The sequence below is a fragment of the Staurois parvus genome, unplaced genomic scaffold, assembly GCF_062004578.1.
Source record: "Staurois parvus isolate SC_StPar_1 unplaced genomic scaffold, SC_StPar_1.0 ptg000098l, whole genome shotgun sequence".
NCBI lineage: Eukaryota > Metazoa > Chordata > Amphibia > Anura > Ranidae > Staurois > Staurois parvus.
Window position 1 is genome coordinate 4,665,375 of NW_028317894.1, and position 17,409 is coordinate 4,682,783.

The following is a 17,409-nucleotide window of genomic DNA, read 5'->3' on the forward strand; positions in this document are numbered from 1 at the left end:
GAAATACATTGTGCCTGGCTGCTAGACATGTAAAGGGGAGCACATGGATATCATACAAGCGGCTCCTTTGGGGGTAGTGCTACACTACTGCTGGGCCATATTCACCCTTACCACTAAGTATCCCCATAACAAACATAGGCCACAACAAATGTGGGGTTATTGGCCATAACAGCCTTTTATTACAGAATACTGTAAATAACAATAGTTCACAAGGAAGTGGGTTGACGGTCATTGAAGGTACAAAGAACAAACATGCTGCCAGCATCCCTGCCATTGGACCAAGCACCACTAAAGATGGGGACAGCAGCATGTTTTTTCTTTGTGTCCTTGAATAAAGCTTTCATCGGCCAGTGACATCATCATTGTGCGGCTTTTCCGCTTGTTTGGACCAATCCAACCAAAGAATTGTATCTTTGGCCCAAATTCTGTGATGTGATAGGCCATGTGGCCCCTTGGCCCATGTCTTTGCCTTATTTTGCTCCAAGCTCTTCTGTAAAAGTTGTTTGCCACTTCCACTGAACACAGATTTTTATTTTATTTAAATATGTATTTCCTATGCCTATAGAGTGCAAGAGTTGCAAAGTGTTTTACAGACTAATAGAACCATTCTGATCATCCCCACCCCTCAACCTCCCTAGCGGTCTGATTATGTCCATATTTCTGTGCTCAAAGCGGTACATTTTTTTGCATGGAAATATGTATTTTGTTTATTGTAGGCCTGTCATTTTTAGGAATAACTCCCTGAAATCTGTCCAAACAAGAGTCTAGTAAACATCCCGGGTATGTTAAAATTTGAAACACGAAATAATAAATTATAATTTAATAAATAATCATAAAAAATAATAATATAATAATACATTTAATTCAATAATATAATCAAACCAAAAAACACTGAAATTTAAAATATAGCGCCAAGTTCGCACATCACTGAGCTCAGTTGCAAATCGTTTTCAGTGTCTGATGACGAATTTCCCCACGAATCATTATCACTCAATTCTGCAAGTGGTTCTAATTTACTATCGCTGTTCTCTAGCTGGTCTAAAACCGCTTTTGACCTAAAGGGACGTTTTTTGGACGCCATTAACGTTTCTCAGTTTCCAGGCAGAAAATCAGTAAAAATGTAAGCAGGGCACAGGACAAAGCACTCGGGACAAAATGTATGTGAAATGGTTTGATACAGTAATGTTTTACTATGTGATTTTAGTGTATTTAGTGAATGTCACTTTTTGTCATTTTCAAATTTCCCGCCGTTCCGTCCCCGTATGTCCCGACGTCGCAGGGGACGGAACCCAGAAGACAGATGCCGGCATCCGCTGGAGGACATTACAGGGGACACTGCAGGAGGGATATCGCGGGAGTGCAGGACAAGGTAAGAGAATAACAGATCCCGGAGCAGCGCCGCATGGTAAGCCCGAGGGTAGCTCGGGGTTACCGCTTGTGGTACTGAAACTTTACCCCGAGCTACACTCGGGAATACCTCCAGGGAGGTTAAGGTTCCAACAGTCTTATGCTGCTAAACAGTCTAGGACAGGCTTGTCAAACTCACATAATACAATGAACCAAATTGAGCGGAATTCATCTACAAGGAACCATATTATGTTTCTTAAGGGTTACACCGATTTCACGAAAAAAAAAAAAAAGTTTCAGCACTTTGGTAGTTAAAGTGGAACTGCACTGCATTTGAGCACCACAAACCAAAAATGCTATTTAATTCATTTTTAATATTCAAAGCAAACTCACCATCCGTCCATGTCTCCATGCTTTATTGTGCAGAGAAATCAAATTGAATAGCACCCCCTGGCATTTGTGGCTGTAGCCATCTAAGGGCAGACGATTCATGTATTATTTACTTCCTGGAATCCATGTGCCCTTAGCTCAGGCATAGGCTGACCTGTTAACCCTCCCTCTTCTCCTGAAGACTCCTGGGATGTATGAAATCATTTGCCTAGGCATAGAGACCAGGAAGTAACTTAAAAAATTAAAAAAAAAAGTTTAAAACAAGTAAATATGATATAATTTCCTATCTATTTACTAATGCTAGAAGAATAAAGATTAAAAATAGTCCATGTTGATTGAGAGAGTGAAGTTCTGCTTTAACATGATAATGATTTCAGCTTACAATATTTTACATCGGAGAAAAAGACCTGAAAACATTTCCTTATTATTTTTATTACAGGTATTTATTTAGCACTGACAAGTTACATATTGTACTGTACATTCATTAGCTAAGTGAGTATGTTTTGCTCCTCTAGTAAATCAATCAGACAGGTCCTCGAATGAAATCTCCTGTATAGTTAATATATCCACAAGCATTATCTGAATACACCTTCATCCAGCCACTCAAGACATTTTATATGGATCAGTAAGCTTAGAGGGAGCAAAGCACTTAATCATTTATGTTATATTCCCAGTATTTCTTGCACACATCCATGCAGACTGTTCATTCTGAGTTTGTCTCTCCAATGAGCAAATCACTTCAGTAACAGAGTATTTCTTTGCAGTTCAAATTATTTTCTATTTCTATACTCTAATTACATACTCTTTATTCACTCCTTAGATTACACAGATCCTCCTTTTTCAGATAATTCTTTGACTTAAATTGTATATTCAACCTCTTGCAACCTCACTTAGCAATATTTTATATAAAAAAAACTATATGTGAATAAAATGGAGCTAGCTGCCAGGAAATGCATTGTAAATCTACATTTGTTGCAAATGTTTAATTAGCATAGTGTGCATTTGGCTGGAAAATGAAGAAAAACCTCCCCAACAAAACTATAATTCTACCATTGAGAAGCATTTTAATAAATCCATCAAAGTCTACAGACTATGCATTCATCTGAAATTTATGAGCGAGGGGAAGCCTGCAAGTAGAGAGATGGACCAAATCAAGGTTAGGTTTTTTCCCCCCTGTAAAATATGCTTTGAAGTTTTATAAAAAGTGGAAGTTTGCTGTCATTAAATCAGTCCGGAGCTGCAGTTTGCTTTAAGGCAAAGAAACAAAAAAATAATAACAGTGAAGTCGGTGAAATAATTTGATCTAATTTATTACCACTTGCCATAAGTGTTTGACAAGGAGCATTTGAGTGAACCTTCCCAACAGGAAGTCATCCTTCATTGCTTGTCTTCTGTAATTCCAGTTTGTTTTTTACTAACGAGGCACCTAGAAGTATCAGGGCAGGGTCAGTAATTGTGCCTCCCTATGTGCTTTTAAAGCTTAGATCTCACTGTTTATATCCACTAAGGTTTAGACAGGCCTGGCTCTAGGTGTGCGGTCCTATTTAACCCCAGGAGGCTCTCACAGCCTCATATGGTAGAGCTAAGAAAAATTTAGGATAGATGCTTTCAAGAGCAAATCTAAAAACAATCTATGAATTGAAGGGCTTAAGAGCATCGATGTTCCACAGTGTTGGTTTACTGCCCCTGCATATTACATGGAAACTGGCTCAAACTTTATACCATTGAGGAACCTTTGAAATATTTTTCAGGTCCCAGGGGAACCCCCCCATTAAAAATAACTATACCTACATTTTGCATTTACATAGTTACATAGTTAGTCTGGCTGAAAAAAGACAAAAGTCCATCCAGTTCAACCAAAAAAAAGAAAAAAAAAGTTATAATCCTACACCCACCATTAATCCAGAGGAAGGCAAAAAAAAACAGGAAAGCATGATCCAATTTGCTCTTGCAGGGGAAAAAATTCCTTCCTGATCCCCCGAGAGGCAATTGGATATTCCCTGGATCAACCTTATCTATAAATGTTAGTATCCAGTTATATTCTGTGTATCTCAGAAAGAATCCAGGCCTTTTTTAAAGCTATACACTGAGTTGGCCAGAACCAACTCTTGAGGGAGTCTATTCCACATTTTCACAGCTCTCACTGTGAAGAAACCTTTCCGTATTTAGAGATTAAATTTCTATTCCTCCAGACGTAAAGAGTGCCCCCTTGTCCCCTGTGATGACCTCAGGGTGAATAACTCTACACAGAGTTCACTATATGAACCACTGATGTATTTATACATGTTGATCATATCCCCCCTTAATCTCTTCTCAAGAGAGAATAAATTCAGTTCCTCTAATCTTTCCTCATAGCTGAGCTCCTCCATGCCTCTTATCAGTTTGGTTGCCCTTCTCTGTACTTTCTCCAGTTCCCCAATGTTCTTTTTGTGAATTGGTGCCCAAAATTGAACTGCATATTCCAGATGAGGTCTTACTAATGATTTGTACAGGAGTAATATGATATCTCTCTCTCTGGAGTCTATACCTCTTTTAATACAAGAGAGGATTTTGCTCGCTTTAGAAACCGCAGCTTGGCATTGCATGCCATTATTAAGCTTGTGATCTACCAGAACTCCCAGATCCTTCTCCACCATTGATTCCCCCAGTTGTACCCCCCCTAGTATGTATGATGCATGCATATTCTTAGCCCCCAAGTGCATACCCTTACATTTATCAACATTAAACCTCATTTGCCACATAGTTGCCCAATTAAACAGTGCAATGAGGTCGGCTTGTACGTTGGAGACATCCTGTAAGGATGTTTTATCATTATAGTACTCACTAAACCAGTGCTTCTCAACCAAGATGCCTTCTGGGCTGCCATGGAGGGCCAGAAGCACAGGACCAGGTTTGCTCAGAATCGGGTTGGGGGGAGTTTTCACCTGTATAGGGGGGCTCTAATGTGAATGGGGGCTTCTGAAGTGATGGGGGGGCTTTTGATGTGAAGGTAAAGCCGTATTAAACCCAAAAGGAAACATTTATTATACTGCTGCTTGCCAGTTTGTAGATGTGATGGCTGCATTAATTTTCTTTTTTTAGGCTTTATTTCCTTTATTTTTATCTGGTGATCCAGCCAGTAAGTCTGTTATTTTTCAACAGAACAAGTTCTCCTGCAAATGTATCAGTTAGCATGTTGAGACAAACCACTTACCATTGAAAGGGGTGCTTACAATAGTTGCATAGTTAGTCTGGCTGAAAAAAGACAAAAGTCCATCCAGTTCAACCATTAACCAATGATCAGCTTTTATTTACTTATGTAAAACATTTATCCCAATAGGAAAAAAAACTATTCCTGTAACTGCTGGGTAGCAGCAGTGTGAGATGGAGTTTGGCCGGCCATACATGGGTCGAAAATAGACCGATTTTTCGTCTGCAAATCGGACCTAAAAATAATCGGCCAATTTTCGCTCTGCTAGTGGGTCAATGGCACTGGCCGATTTTCGTGGTTCCTCCCATTTTCGGTGATCAGGCATGTTGGAAAATTCGTGAAAAACAACCGATTTTCGGAACAGAAGTTTTGCATGTTATATGGGGTGAACTTTATGACTTGGTCGGCCGATTTTCGAAATCAATGATGGCACCAACGGATTACCGAGCAAACGACGTTTCCGATTTTCGGACGAAAAATCACTCGGAATTCGAACAGTGTATGGCCTGCATTTGACTACAATTTGTTACTGTATTTAAATTTACAACCACATCTAAAACTCCCCTCCCTCCCAGATGGACAATGCTGCTGTGCTCCTTCATCCAGGGTAGGGGCACTCTAATACATGAGGTGTGTTACTGGCCAGATCACCAGGTGAAAACAGATGGAGAAAAGCATAAAAGAAGAAACCTAATGCAGCCGCCACATCTAAGGATTGGTAAGCTTCAATATATTAAATTTTTTGTTTTGGGTTTATAACCACTTTAATTTCATCAGGGCAGTTGTGTGCATCATTCCAGGCTCAACTTTCCCATTAATTAGTAACATTAGATTTTTTACATTTTAGATTGGGGTGGCTTGGGATTTTGATACTTTTAATGTGTGCCACGACTGAAGAAAGGCTGCGAAACACTGCACTAAACTGTAGGGCTGAATGGAAAAAACGAATCTAATTCCCCCATCCACACATTCGAGGAATCCTCCCCGCTGTGTCATTGTACTCTGATAGCAGGGAGGCTTCGCCACCATCAGAATACACTGATCAGCGGCACAGCCTATTGCCTGCGATAGTGATTGAGCAAAAAAATACAGACAGGCGGCTGAACAAAAGTTGAACTAATGCTGGCCATAGACAGGTCGAAAATCAGCCAATTTTTCGGCTGAAAAAAAATCGGCCGATTTTCACACCGTTAATGGGTTAATTGGTTGGCCGTTTTTCGGGCTTTTTGCACATTTTTTTATCGGGCATGTCGGAAAATACCCCGCCAATTTTGACGATGTTTTAAAAACATTGTAATACATTATTTGGATACAGATGTTTTTATTTGGATACAAATGGATACATTTGTTGCAACCGCAAGACTTTTTCATATAAAATATGATAGCGGACTGGAATTCTTCTTCTTTTAATTCCTCTTCTTATTTATTGCTGTCACATATGGTGTGCTCCCCTGTCTCTGCAAGGGACAGAAGTTATGGGGCTAATGCTGGCCATAATGCCGGCCATAGAGGAGACTAAAATCGGCTGATTTGTTTACCGTTGGTGGTAATGTTGGCCGATCGAACAACCGATTTTTTGTTTTGTTTTTTTTAAATCGGACGATTTTCAACCCATCTATGGCCTGCATGAGAATCAACTTCAGTTCAAACACACCTGGATTGAAATTCAGCCAGTCCCTGCTGAACCAGCCGAATTTCGATCCATGTATGGCCAGCTTAAAGCAGAACTTCACTCTCTCAATCAACATTAACTGTTTCTAATCCTTATGCTGCTAACATTAGTAAATAGATAGGAAAACATATTATATTTACTTGCTTTAACCTTTTTTTTTTTCCATTCCTTCATTTACTTCCTGGTTTCCATACCTAGGCAAATGATGATATACATCCCAGGAGTCTTCAGGAGGGGAGGGAGGGTTCTCAGCTCAGCCAATGCCAGAGCTAAGGGCAGATGGATTCCAGGATTTAACTGCTACATGAATCCTGCCCTTACTCATGATGGCCACTGAAGTGCCAGCAGGTGTTTTTCAAAATGATTTCTCAGCAAAATAAAGCATGGAGACATGGATGGACGGAGGAGTTTGTTTTGAATATTAAAAATGAATTATATAGCATTTTTGGTTTGTAGTACTCAGATGCAGTGCAGCTCCACTTTAAGGATAGCTCTAGTACACGGATGCACACGGGGATAAAACAACTATTTAGTGCAAAGATCAGTCATCTAAACTATGGGAGAGATGAACGATCTGTAATCACTATGTCCTGGGAGTAGCTACTGCTGTGTCACACATGTCACAGAGCCTGCCTTCTGAACTACAGAGGTGCTGAGAGGAGTTTCAAGAGGTGGAGTCAGTACAGAAATCACTGCTTGCAGGCAGCAAGGTACCTTGGGATATGTAGTCCTTGGAGTAAACAGCAGAGGAGAAGCTGCAAAGCATGCAGGGAATCCAGAAAGGTGTGGAAAGAGATGACCAGCAGACAGGCAGAACTCACAACATGAAAGGAGATATTTCAAGTAAGCTTATATTGGATTGTGAAATATAACTATTGTTTGTAATGATATTACAATGAAAATGTTATAAAGTGAAAGTGTATGCTGTGACCATAGATTTCCTTTAAAGTGTTACTAACCCAGGACCCTGCATTCACTATATCTGATCTTCCACAGTACACACAACATGGAAGTGACATTATTTTAGTAAATAAAAACTGCTAAATACTTTTTCTCATCAGCAGTCAGAGCAGTCTTGTGATTTCTATCAATGTTCAGCAGAGTTCTGGTCAAAGCTTGTAGGAGGAGTTTTCTTTCTGCTCTAGGAGGATGCAAAACCCCTGACCCTCTGTCTGTCTGCTGATTGGCCCTGTGCTGATCACATGCACTCTCCCAAGCAAAAAAAAACAAAACTCTAGCAATACACACTAAACTGAGCATGTTCAGAAGGGCTACGGGTTCAGCCTGTCTTACCAGCGTGGATAGTTGAACAAGAGGAGTGGCAGAGAAGATCGGATCAAACAGCCTTTTTACACAATGCAGAGGATTAACCCCTTAGATTCCACAGTGAGTATAACAAGGATGCTTTACTGCATATACACACTGATTTTACTGTTGTGGGTTTAGTAACACTTTAAGTGTTCACTATAAACTGCTGCGGGGACATAGAGAGAGTGAAAGTGAATGATTTATTTCTGAATAGCTAGGGATGTGCATAACTAGGCTAGGCTCACAATATTGCATGTCGGAATGCGCACACAACCGCATGCAACAACACGCCAGAGACACGCACTGCTCATTAGCAGATGCATGGGGGTGCCAATAATTTCTAATGCCACCCCATGCATCAGCAAAATGCCAGAGTTTTCACACGCAGGAAACCGCATGGTACAGCAGCAACATACAGTTCTGTGCAGAGTAATTTTAAAAAAGGGTCTGGGACTTTTTTCCCCTGTATTTCTGTGGGTAGGGCAGCCCAATGAAATGAATGGACTACCGTACTTGCAGAACACAAGTCACAAAGATCTGAATGGAGCATTAGACTACATAAAGATTCATGGGTGGGGTGGAAACCCTTGGTAAGGAGAACTGACAGTTCAAGATAACTTGTTCCAAGGACACATGTTTATATGAACCCAAAGGACACACCAAACAAGATAGGTGTACTAAAATTTCCAGGATATGAATGCTAATGTTCCTGTGTAAATGGAGTGTACCTTTAAATACATTGCATGTCTTTATCTATAAAAACATGTTCCCATGTCAAGCATAACATAAAAAAGTCAAACAAAAAAAAGGGGGGGGAGTACATTTCTTTCACTAGACTGGCAGTGATAGGCAGCTGAAGCGACTGTTCAAATGGTAATAATACTTTATACAATGCTCATATCCTTTGTCTTTCCTGTACTTACACATCAAACCGGTGAATGCAGATGGCTGTGCTATGCTATTAAGACTGAATTATAAATGATGAAAAAGACACATTTTTCTTGGAATTTGATTTCACTGCATAGGTAGGCCACCACAATGACCTGAAATATCACAAAGGAACAAGATCTGGAATGTATCATAATAATAAGTGCAGAGACGTATGCATGAAATATAAGCAGGTCATTAATGGATAGATCAGTTTTGGGAGCATGATGTAAGGATGGATGAACCTCTAGCCTTATGTACCTTGGTCATACGTATGGCATATTCTCTCCACCTGTTCCTGGCTTTTCCAACATCAATGTTATGCCAAGCAGTGGTTTCAGTCTTGCTCTGCTGGATCCTTTATTCAAATCTACAGAAACTCAGTTGAATGGATCATTATAACTTGTCTTACCTAAAGGAACAGTCACACATTAGTGTGCATATTACAGCGCACATTGTAACATACAGCTTTCTATAAAATAATATCTGGTGATTCTGTAATAGTCCTTGTTCAGGCACTTCCTGTTCCTGGGTGACAACGCTCTGTCCCTAACTCTCAACCTGCTTTGTTGCAATGTCATGTGCTGTTTCAACACACATTATGTAGTCATGGTCCTCTATCATCACCATCATATAACCTGCTTGAGGACATGCCATGCAGTGCACGTGGCCAGGCACTGACCTCCAAAGGAGCAGCTGAATTTTATGGGCCCTTCTAGCCTCTCTATTGGTGAAATGTTTGCCCTTAAGCTGTATCCAGATACTCACCGACCTATCGAGAGACAGATTTCCACTCCCTCAAAACATCTTCTGCAAAATGTATTGGTTCAGTTGTCCAAGAGGGTTAGAGGTAGGGGATACCCAAAAACTGCAGCACAAATATCCCTCCTCTTAGTAGTATTTTCTAGTATCTTTATTCCTCTGCCGCCACAGCCTGAAGTACAACTCTGTAAGCCTCTGCTTCAGGCTAATGTAGAACTCTGTAGACCGAGAGGAGTGGCTACTTTTAAGTATCTTTAGCTTTTGCCATAAAACAGGTCAGTGATCCTCAGACCTCATTTGTTGATCTTTAGGCTCCAACAAGCAGCTATCTGATCAGAACTCTTCTTCAGCTTTAGCCTCCTCCCCTGGCAACAGACCTAGGAGGCAAGAACCTCCGGACTCAGGAAACAAAGACAAGGATCCCTCACATTGACATCCTCTCTGGACAGAGCTCGGGAGGCCAGGACAGGACCCTTCACCCATATATCCTCTCTAGGCAAAGCATTAGAGAAAAAATACCTCTCTAGAAGTTCTCTCTAAATATTTATTCCCTTCCCCTGCATGCATCACTGGAATAAACCAGAGACTGTCAATAGCTGAATAAATATTTCACAGTGGTCTCCAAACTTTGGCCGGGGGCCAAATGCAGCACTTAGTTTGCTTTTACTTTGCCCTTGGGGGATTAATCCCTCCATTGTCAGGAACAGTACGGCACAGTTCCTGCCACTGACACCAACAATGGGGCCATATATTGTAAAGCGCTGAGCAAACTGTTGGCGCTATATAAATCCTGTATAATAATAATAATTGCCAGCACCAGGACAGGGCAGAGCTTCTTCAAGGACAACATCGGAGAAAAGGTATTATAGCAAAAGCTGATTTTTTTTATTGTATCCCAAGCTGGGAAATTAATTTTCAATTTTTTTTTCAATTGGAGTTGGGCTTTTGCGCACAACTGAATGCTAACTAAACCAGGACGAGTCTGAGTGCATGTTTATTGCATTTGGCATTCACAACTGAATCAATATACTTACACTGTCTGTTTAACACTGAAACTAACACAATTAATTTTATTACAGATCCAAAATGCAGCCAAGTCTCAGCTATTGTGCCACACAGCAGCTCCAATGAAAATCCTTGAATAGAAAACACAGTGTGCAAATTCACTTAAACAGGTCGGCCACACCTTTCGATTGTCTAGAACATTTTACACTGCCTAGAGGTGCAGTTTCATTCATGTTGACTGACAGTTGGCTAACAATTATCTTTTCAATATTTTACAGTGTAATTAGTAAGGACCAAACACCTAATTCTACGCTGCTCTCCATTTACTGGTCCACATACTCTTGGTACAGCGTGCTAATCACACCTGTTTCACAAGATAATTACATATTTCTGGCTTATTACATTGTGCACGTAGGACTTTCAGAGATTGCACATTTAGATAAAAAAAATTGATTTCAAATTGACAGCAATTTTCTTCTGCAATTACAGTGTTTATGCAAAAGACATTCGTTTAATTAGAATACTTAAATTTGGTTACTTTAAATGGCTCAGTTTGAGTCCTCATTTGATATTATTTTCAACTAGTTTTTTTTTTTTTAAATTGTAAGTAATGTTGTAAAGATGGAGCTAGTGGTAACTATGTATAAAATTCCTACTATTAATAGATGTGTGGTTGGTTTCTTTAAAAGAGCAATAGTAGTAGACATTTCTTGTCTTTTAGAATGATCTATAACTAATTTTAGATACATCAGATTTTAAAAATGTGTTTATTTATATTTGATTTTGAATGTGATTTACTATATACTGTAATTCTACTAAACTCCTTTTATGTTGTTCCTTTTCAATAGACTTTATTTATCAAAGCATTTTTACAGAAAGTATTGTCAGCATTTCCAAAACATCTAATCCAACTGAATTCATTTTTGCATGTTGAAAATGGAAAATAATTTAACCTAAATATTAGCAAAGGGCAACAGAGGCAGTTCTTATGGAATTAATTTCCACTTTGCAGTTTTATAAGGGAAGTATAGCGAATTTTAGTATCTACACATTTTGAAATCTTCTTGTCAAGTTAACCTGAAAGTGGTTATGAATATACTGTGCCATATTTTTGTATTTCATATTTGTAGAACTGCATATTCTGCATCCTGGGCTTTTTTGGGCAATTTGCACCTTCGATTACTGGACAAGTCTTCTAGACTTCCAGTGAAGTATTTCAGTAAACCTAATCAGTCTAATAGACTGAGAGGAACAATGAAATACAATCATTGTGCTTCAATGGAGGACATTCAAATAGATTAATATACATATAAAAAAGTATTGGTTTTTATTGGATTTGTCACTATTATTTTCATAGAAAACAATGAGGGTGATTTACTAAAACTGGAGAGTGCAAAATCTGGTGCAGCTCTGCATAGAAGTCACATGAGTCCTGATGAAGTCACGTGGAAGCATGACGCAACGCGTCGACGGCACAGCGTGGTGACGGATTTCTGGTGTGACGTACTTCCGGCGTGGCGCCATCTTTGAACACCTTGTTTCACCTAATACACCCAAACACATGGGAAATGCCTGTAATATCTACTGAATGGGTTTCCTCTGGGTGCTTCGGTTTCCTCCCACACTCCAAAGACATGCTGGTAGGTTAATTGGATCCTGTCTAAATTGGCCCTAATATGTGTATGTATGAATGTAAGTTAGGGACCTTAGATTGTACACCCCTTGAGGGTTAGGGACTGATGAGAATGTTCAATATATATATGTGTAAAGCGCTGCGTAAATTGACAGCGCTATATAAGTACCTGAAATAAATAAAATAATAAATAAAATGTGAGTGCATTACTTTTTGGCTTATTTTATCACCATAATAAAGCGGTTTTACACTATGGAGGATGTACTTTCTTCTGTTGTATGGGCCATTGAATAAGCATTTGAAGGTATCCATCTGCCTGCCTACCAATTGACCCAGAATGGTTTTCCAGCAAAGATACGGGACATAAGAGGGTCCTTTGCAGCCCAGGTTATCAGACCATCAGGAGTATCCATACAGGAAGGATCCAGGGGTGATCCACAAGGCTCTGTGGCCCTTAGGGGTCGCTGAGTGGAGGTGAGAGGCCATTGCAGCCATTTTTGGGAGCACCAACCGGTGTGTTGTGTATTCACAGTTTGCTGTTTGCATGACCAAGAAGATTGAAGCACTGCTGTTGTGTTCACACTTGCTGGACTGTGTTACACCATTGCTGTTTATATGGTCATTGTCATTTTGAGCACTTAGTGTGTCTTTATCCCTCCACAGGGATACACTTGCATACAGTTTGAGTCCCATCTGTGAGTGCTAGGGGTCACTTGATTAGTATCCCTTATTGGGATTGGACTCACTGCATTCATAGGTCACTTATTAGGTCCTACAGACTTGGTGGTTTCTGAGCACTTATTGTCACATATTTATTTTAGTTTAATTTCAGCGCTACACCACTTTGCATTTATCTTTGACCTATAGGTATAGGATTAGGTGTTTAGCTGCTATTTATATATTTTATTAGGTCTTTTTCTTTAACATCTGAGCGCGGGGGGACCATTTCATTATTTTTATCTGCATAGAAACCAATCAGCTTCCAGGTTTTACTGGCAAAGCCTAATTGAACAAGCCAAAGTCAAAAGCTGATTGGCTAACATGCACAGCTGCACCAGATTCTGAGTGCACCAGTTTTAGTAAATCTCCCCCAATGTTTATTTACGTTGTAAAATAATTTAAAATTTTGCAATCGTAGAATAATTGAAAGCCTAACTGATCAGAACACAAACATTTACTTTATTTAAAATTAAAATGTCAGAGGTGTATTATATTTTGGGAAAGACAATTTTAATTAGAGATTAGGTCAAATGCTTTAAATGTCATTGCTATAGAAGTTCAGACAGTGCATCAATTACTAGATTTAAAATAAGAAATATAAATAACCCAAATCACGGTCCAATACTAAAAAAAATGAGAAAAGAGAAAACCTCCTCTTAAAACAAACACGTTTGAACTGTTCATTGAAGGAAAATGGAGTGAGAGAGAGGTATCGGAAATGACAAATAAACAAAGAAGAGGAAGGAATGTAGGAGGTCTAACAATTCAACCAATTTATCATCATTTGCCCTGAAAGACCACCAAAAACGGAAATATTATATCAGGGAGCAATTATTGTGCGCTATCCCTTATATACCTTTTAGGATGATCCAGAAAGAATTGTGCAGGATTATCTTATAAACTATATATATATATATATATCGATATATATAATTAAAAGTAGCAAAAGTTACGAAATGACAAATCTCACAGAAAACAGTTTCGGTTCTGCTTACCTAACCCTTCCCCAAGTCTATTGTCTAGTATTCACCACCTTCTGTCAATCATCCTAACGCTGAGCTAACCACAGCTGACATTTTCTACTTTTGATGGAAAATTAAAGAAGTTAAGTTCTTCAGTCACATTGTATTATTCTACATGTGAAAGGAACTCATGGACAACTCAAGGGGTTAATAATTATTAGCTGATTAGCTGCTGAACTGCTTTTACACCTCCCCTCCCGCTGCTCACTGGCTTTTCTTCGGGTGCTCCTGTGCAATCAGGGAGCCTGGTATCCGATCCGGAAATGCCACTGCATGATCAAAGAACTGGTCCCCGGCCATCTCCATGGTCTAGGAAGCCGGAAGCGAAATCATAACATCACTTCCGGCATGGCAGATGTAAACACTCCCTTTTTTTTTTTTAAACTGCTTTATCACCCCCTTATAGCAGAAATACTGCTACAGGGTGGCAGGGGTGTGCAAAATCACACACACATATATATATATATATACACACACGTCATTTTGCATTTTCAGGTAGGGGGCATGAATGATTACTTGCCGGCACCCGGGGATACCCGAGTAATACCGTCAGGGGGAGAGAACTGTATGTCCCCTGTCAGCTCCAGCACACTGCTTTGTATGGCTCTGCTTAGCAGAGCCATACAAAGTAGTGTGCTTACAGTGGAAAGCACAGACACAGCCCCATAGCAAAACACACACAGCACACAGTTAACCCTTTGATCGCCCTTTGTTAATCCAGTGCCATTAGTACAGTGTCAGTGCTTTTTATTAGCACTGATCACTGTATTGGTGTCATTTGGGATGTCAGTGACACCGTGTCAGTTCCCCCCAGTGTCAGAATACCGTCGCAGTCCCTCAGTCCCAGTATAAGTCGCTGATCACCGCCATTACTATTTTAAAAAAATTAAAAATTCAGTATATATACTGCCATTTGTAAATGCTATAACTTTCATGCAAACCAATTATTTTACACGTATTGGGATTTTTTTTAGTAGAATACATTTTGCCCTAAATTTATGACAAAAATTTTTTTTGTAATTTATTTTATTGGACATATTTAACTGCTTCTCCATCCACAATATAGCAGATATACTGCTATAGGGCGGCAGGGGTGCGCAAAATCACGTATATATGTGATTTTGCATTTCCGGGTAGGGGGCGCTTGCAAGCCACGCCGCCATTCACGGCCGCGGCTGTCAATCACCAGGTCCCGGCCGGTAATTACCCGCCGGCACCTGGTGATTACTAAGCATCTCTGACGGGGAGGAAGAGTGTTTTGTTTACTAACAGTCTTCCTCCCTGTTGGCTCGGGCACACTGCTCTGGATGGCTGTGCACGGAACACTGCTCAGCACAGCCATCCAGAGCAGTGTGCTTACAGTGAAGCACACGCCCCCTAGTAAAACACTCCCTACACATAGTTAACCCCTCATATTAACCCCTTCCTGCCCAGTGCCATTAGTAAAGTGTCAGTGCTTTTTTTTTTAGCACTGATCACTGTATTAGAGTCACTGGGGATGTCAGTGACACCAAGTCAGTTCCCCCCAGTGTCAAAATGTCCACCGCAGTCCCACTAAAAGTCACTGATTGCCGCCATTACTAGTAGAAAAAAAATCCCAGTATCTATATCGCCATTTGTAAACACTATAAATTTCATGTAAAACAATTAATTTACACGTATTGGGATTTTTTAGCAAAGATGTAGCAGAATACATTTTGGCGTAAATGTATGATGAAATTTGATTTCTTAAATTTTTTTACTGGACATGTTTAATAGCAAAATGTCCAAAATAAAAAATTTTTTCTAGAAATTGACGCTTTTTTTTTATAGCGCAAAAAAATAAAAACCGCACAGCCGATCAAATACCACCAAAGAATGCTCAATTCTTGGGAAAAAAGGACGTAAATTTCATTTCAATGCAGCGCTGCATGACTGCACAATTGTCAGTTAAAATAATGCAGAGCCGTAACGCAAAAGATGGCCTGGTCAGGAAGGGGGGGTAAATCTTCAGGAAGGTAAGTGGTTAATAGCAAAAAGTCAAAAATATTGTATTTTCTCAAAATTGTTCATCTTTTTTTGTTTATAGCGCAAAAAATAAAAACCGCACCAGCAAAATGGCCTTGTCAGGAAGGGGGTAAATCCTCTGGAGGGCAAGTAGTTAAAACATGAGATCAATGTTTTTTTTTCATTATTGATTTCATGCTTTCCAAGGTAGAGGAGAGATCTGGGGTCTTATTGACCCCAAATGTCTCCATAAAGAGGACCTGTCATCCCTTATTTCTATCAAAAGGGATGTTTACATTTCTTGTGATAGGAAAGTGATAAAAAAAATAAAGGGACAGTGTAAACAAAAAAAAATGAAACAAAAAACATTTTCTTTTAAAATGCCCCCTCCCTCCATGCACACCTGCAGAAAGTACGAATAGTCATAGGTCGCACACGCATATGTAAACAGTGTTCACACCACACATGTGAGGTATCAGTGCATATGTTATAGTGAGAACAATCATTCTAGCACTAGACCTCCTCTGTAACCCTAAACTGGTAACCTGGAACATTTTTTCAAGCGTCGTCTATGGAGATTTTTAGGTATTGCAGTTTGTCGCCATTCCACAAGCAAGTGCAATTTTAAAGCGTGACATGTTAGGTATATATTTGTTCAGCATAACGCCATCTTATATATTTTACCAAAGATTGGGCTTTATATTGTGTTTTTTTTTGCATTAAAATTCATTAATGTGTATTTTTTCCCAAAAAAAACTGCTATGCAAATACTGTGACATAAAAAAATTGCAGCAAGCAGCATTTTATTCTCTAGGGCCTTTGCCAAGTGTCAATAGGCTTATTCTTCAAAAGGTTTTCTGCCCATAGTCTGGGCACAGGGCCATGTCAGAAGGGGCTTTTGTAACAGAGATGAATTGTGATTTGTCACTGCTACAAGCTAAACTAGTGCTACAGCATAGGGTTGGTGTGCTCTGCTACAAATCACATCCCTTCAGAGATTTGTAGCTAAGTTATAGAGGTGAATGAAGAGCGATTGTTACTGGTGATCTTGTTGCTGACATGAAATGCTGCTCTAAGTATGCAGCTCTTTAACCCCTTGGTGCCGGCGCCTCCGGGCCTTTTAACCTCCCTGGCGGTATTCCCGAGTGTAGCTCGGGGTAAAATTTCAGTACCACAAGCGGTAACACCGAGCTACACTCGGGTTTACCATGCGGCGTTGCTCAGGGAGTCCCTGCAGAACTTACCTTGTCCTTCCCTCCCGCGATGTGTCCCCTGCAGCGTCACTGGCCATCTCCTCCGGCTGATGCCAGCATACGGCTTCCGTGTTCCTGGACCTGTGACGTCGGGATGTACGGGCGCCGGAACCGGCGGCAAGTTTGAAATTTTTTTAAAAATGATTATTATATAGTAAAACATTGCTGTTTCAATGCATTTCACATATATTTTG